This window comes from Megascapheus bottae, chromosome X, assembly GCF_031878675.1.
Source record: "Megascapheus bottae isolate mThoBot1 chromosome X, mThoBot2.hap1, whole genome shotgun sequence".
Lineage (NCBI taxonomy): Eukaryota > Metazoa > Chordata > Mammalia > Rodentia > Geomyidae > Megascapheus > Megascapheus bottae.
Window position 1 is genome coordinate 67,751,439 of NC_143547.1, and position 5,428 is coordinate 67,756,866.

At 38.1% G+C, this 5,428-nt stretch overlaps 1 pseudogene; it reads left to right on the forward strand.

The window, feature by feature from the left end:
- The first annotated feature begins 1,374 nt into the window (after nt 1–1,374).
- Nucleotides 1,375–3,472, forward strand: LOC150041240 (large ribosomal subunit protein uL6-like; annotated as a pseudogene).
- The last annotated feature ends 1,956 nt before the right edge of the window (nt 3,473–5,428 follow it).

Genomic DNA, 5,428 nt, shown 5'->3' on the forward strand with positions numbered 1-5,428 from the left:
CCAGCCTTTCTCTGATTTGTTGTGATTCTTGGTCCTTATTAAAGAAGTTTCGACCTGTGCCAAGGAGACGTAGTGTATCTCCTATTCCTTCTTGTAAAGTTTTCAGTGTGTCAGCTTTTACCTCCAGGTCTTTGATCCATTTGGAGTTAATTCTAGTGCAGGGTGACAAAGAAGGATCCAAGCTTAGTTTTCTGCATGTGCTTAGCCAGTTCTGCCAGCACAACTTGTTGAAGAGGCTGTCTTTCTTCCATTCTATTTTTTTGGCTCCCTTGTCAAAGATTAGATGGCCATAGGTCTGTGGTTTAATATCTGGGTCCTCAGTTCTATTCCATTGGTCTTCAGGCCTGTTCTTGTGCCAGTACCAAGCTGTTTTGAGAATTATAGCTTACACAATGGAATTCTATGCTGCTGTCAGAACAACGTCACCCCATTTGTAAGGAAATGGAAAGACCTAGAAAAAATCATATTAAGTGAAGTAAGCCAGACTCAAAGGAACATAGGCTCAATGGTTTCCCTCATTTGTCATAGCCAGTAGAAACCTTGGGCTCTCCTAGCAGCGACTTACAATAGAGAAAAATGTAGACACATAAGGCTATATAGTATGACACTAAATGTAAGGACCTCCAGGCTATAGAAACAAAAGCCATATAAGGAGTGATTATTGTCCTTAATGTATTATGTTATCTCTCATTTCTTTTACTGTCTCTTGGTTATCTCATATTGTTACAGTATTTTACCTTGTTATCTGATACATTGTATATATGCTTATTTGGTTATTTGAAACAGGATAGGCAAGGGGGGAAACAAGATGAGGGGCTGCGTGGGGAGGGAAATGGGGACCAAGACATGAGAAAAGGTATCAATGTTTATGAAGTAATGCACCTTTTATCTGGTGAATATAATGTAACCCTTCCAATAATTACAATAAAAATATATTTTAAAAAAGAAAGGAAGGGTGTTCAGGCAAACTGTATACCCAAAAGACTGAACTGGACCCTGGTCTGTCAGCCTATAGTGTTAATTTAAAATGCACTTAACCCTTATGTGAGAACTGAAACACTGCAATTTCTATAAGAAGGTGTAGGAGAAATGTTAGGGTTTATTAGTACAGGCAGGAACATTCTGTATAGTCCAAGGGATTTAGACCAATGTAATTGCATCAATTTGAAATGTTTCTGCACAGCCTTCGGATAGGGAGTGAAATCTTTGACATATGTATGTCTAATACAAGACTTCTGAGATGTAAAAATGGACAATAAGCACGGGAAGATATGCTCAACATGTCTGGTCATAAAGAAATGAAAATCAAGAGAACACTAAGATTCTATGTCTTGAAGTAAGAATGGACACTATCAAGAATACAAACCACTCTTTGACCCTTCCACTGCGAGAATGAAGAACATTTTCAGAAACCAGACTGTTGTCATTCAAGAAAACGTCAAAATCACACTGAAGGGACCTATAGTGATCGTGAAGGGCCCCAGTGGAACACTGTGGAGGGATTCAAACCACATCAATGTAGAACTCATTCTCCTTGGAAAGAAAAAGAAGAGGCTCCGGGTTGACAAATAATGGGGAAACAGAAAGGAACTGGCCATCATCTTCACTATCTGTAATCATGTAGAGAATATGAGCCGAAAAAATAGAATGGAAGAAAGACAGCCTCTTCAACAAGTGGTGCTGGCAGAACTGGTTAAGCACCTGCAGAAAACTAAAGTTGGATCCTTCTTTGTCACCCTGCACTAGAATTAACTCCAAATGGATCAAAGACCTGGAGGTAAAAGCTGACACACTGAAAACTTTACAAGAATTAATAGGAAATACACTAGGCCTCCTTGGCACAGGTCGAAACTTTCTTAATAAGGACCAAGAATCACAACAAATCAGAGAAAGGCTGGATAAGTGGGACTGCATTAAACTGCAGAGCTTCTGTATGGCAAAGGACACAGCAAGTAAATTAATTAGGAAGCCTACAGAATGGGAGAAGATCTTCACCAACCATACAACGGACAAAGGCCTCATATCTAAAATATATCAACAACTCAAAAAATTGAATCATTCCAAAACTAATCTCCAAAGAAACAACCATCCAATTAAAAGATGGGCCAAAGACTTACAGAGAGGCTTCTCTAAAGAAGAAATAAAAAATGGCCTATAGACACATGAAGAAATGCTCAACATCTCTGGCCATAAAAGAAATGCCAATCAAAACAACTCTAAGATTCCACCTCACTCCAGTTAGAATGGCCAGGATCAGGAAAACTAATAACAACAGATGCTGGAGAGGATGTGGCCAGGAGGGATCACTACTACACTGTTGGTGGGAGTGCAAACTCGTTCAACCACTATGGAAAGCAGTATGGAGATTCCTCAAAAGACTAAACATAGAGCTCCCCTATGTCCCAGCCATCCCACTACTAGGCATTTACCCAATTGTCCAGAAACAAGGACTAAATCCACTAGCACAACGATGTTCATTGCTGCACTCTTTACCATAGCAAAGATATGGAACCAACCCAGATGCCCCTCAGTTGATGAGTGGATCAACAAGATGTGGTATTTGTACACAATGGAATTCTATGCTGCTGTCAGAAAGAATGACATTGCCCCATTTGTCAGGAAATGGAAAGACTTAGAAAAAATCATATTAAGTGAAGTAAGCCAGACTCAAAGGAACATAGACTCAATGGTTTCCCTCATTTGTCATAATCAGTAGAAGCCTTGGGCTCTCCTAGCAGAGATTTGCAATAGTGCAAAACCTAGATACATCAGGCCATATATGATGAGGCTAAATGAAAGGACCTCTAGGACATAGAAACAAAAGCCATATAAGGAGTGATTGTTGTCCTTAATGTACTATGTTATCTCTCATCTCTTTTGCTGTCCCTTGGTTATCTCATATTGTTAAAGTATTTCACCTGGTTATCTGATATATTGTATATATGCGTATTTGGTTATTTGAAATTGGATAGGGAAGGGGGGAAACAAAATTAGGGGCAGGGGGAGGGAAATGGGGACCAAGACATGAGAAAGGGTATCAATGTATGTGAAGTAATGCAACTTCTATCTGGCAAATATAATGTAACCTTTCTATTAATTACAATTAAAAAATATATGGGAAAAAAAGAACATGATCAAGGTGTTACTCTGGTCTTCCGCTACAAAATGAGGTCTGTGTATGCTCACTTCCCCATCAACATCGTTATTTAGGAGAATCTCTCTCTAGTTGAAATCCAAAACTTCTTGGGTGAGAAATACATCTGAAGATTTCGGATGAGGACCGGTGTTCCTTGTTCAGTATCTCAAGCTCAGAAAGATGAGTTAATACTTGAAGGAAATGATATTGAACTTGTCTCAAATTCAGCTGCTTTTGATTCCACCAGCAACAACAGTTAAAAACAAGAATATCAGAAAATTTTTGGATGGTTTCTATGTTTCTGAAAAAGGAACAGTTTGACAGGTTGATGAATAATATATGTTAACCCATCTTCAGAAATACCATCTAGGATCCTGATAATGAGTTTGTGATACTTCAATGACGCAATAAAATAATTCTATTGAAAAAAGAGGAATACATACCACAGGAGCTGGGAGCATAGCCTAGTGGTAGTGTTCAGCTCACATGCATGAAGCCCTGGGTTCGATTCCTCAGAACCACATACATGGAAAAAGCTGAAGTAGTGCTTTGGCTCAAGTGGCAGAGCACTAGTCTTGAGGAAAAAGTGTCCAAAGACAGTGCCCAGGCCCTGAGCACTATGACTGGAAAAAAATAATACAAATAACAGAAATTGGCAGAGTTGTGATGGAAAAGTATCCTATTATCTTCTTGGTAGGACAACCACTGAGAAAGTCAGTTTGGTGCCTTCTCAAAAAAATAAATATAAGACTGCTTCAGGGAAACATTATTGAACATTTACTCAAAAGATGATAGTGAAAACATTTACATATCCATGTTTATTATTCCACTATTTACCATATCCCTATCATGTCATTCAGTGGACAAATGGATCAAGAAAATGTGATATATACATATAATGGAGAGTTATTCATCCAACAGGAATGATGATATTATGTCATTAGCTGGAAAATGGTTAGACTATGAGAACAAATTAAGTGAAGTAAACCAGGCTCAGAGAGACAAAAGATGGATGTTTTCTCTCATGTGTGGCAATGGGATTTAAATTATAAATATATGTAGAAACAGAATTATATGCCTACATACACAAATATGTTAATTGAAATATGGTATATATGAGTAGTTTCCAATGTTGTAACTTCCTTCAGCAGCAACTCACAGATCAACAATATAAACACCAGGAAGCTGGAACATGTGTTGCTGAGGGAGGGGTAGAATCAAAAGGAGGAAGTAGATGACTGAAGTAAGGAAGGATGGACCAATGTACTCAAAAAAGAAAAAAAGATGTGTAAAAATGGAAGTAGGAAAATTGAGGGCATGATTGGGATCGGGAAAGATGGGGACAATAATGACAGGGGAGACTATCAAGATGCATTTTATTCAAAAACTGACATGATAAACTGAAACCTCTTTGTACAACTACATGATCATAAACAATAAACAAATAAATTTGAATGTGGAGTAGCAAAGTTTAATATAAATATTAGACATGATGTTGTTATACACACTAGGCATTTGAAGTTTTGACTTGACTATTCCAGTGTGTCAGAAACTAAATACCAGTTATCTAATAACCCCAGCTAATGTAATGAAACATTAATTTGCATTCCTGTCCAAATGCAGTACTTTTAAACTCAAAGACTGAAATGAGAAAGAAATGCTTGGAACCATGACACTGTTATGCTGAATCATTCATGTTTCTCTGGTGCCCACTTACAGGTAATTGATAGTAAAAGAAAGGCTCGATTCTTATTTCACAGTGTCTCTTAAGTACCTTAATGAACTGATTATATGGTATATTTTAACATACATCTTAAGGAATGGAAAGAAGAATACCAGGTGAAGAGACTTGTTGAAAGCCTTTTTTGTTTTTGTGCTGGGCCTGGGGCTTGAATTCACGAACTAGGCACTGTCCCAGAGCTTGCATTTTTTTCTCAAGTTCAACATGCTGCATCTTGAGCCACATCCCCACTTACAGCCTTTTCTGTTTATGTGGTACTGAGGAAATGAACCCAGGTCTTAATGCATGCTGGGGAAACACTCTACCACTAAGCCACATACTTAGCCAGACTCTTTAATTTTATTTCATTGTCAGGGTGATGTATAGAGGGGTTACAGTTACATTTCTAATGTAGTGAGTACATTGCTTCTTGAACATTGTTACCCTGCACATGTTTTTCTCCCACTTTCTCTTCCCCACCACTTCCCAAGCTGTAAACTTCATTTCTAACGCATTGTCATGTGAATATGGCAGTTACATTGGTTCACCCTTTGTCCTTTGTCTCCTCATCT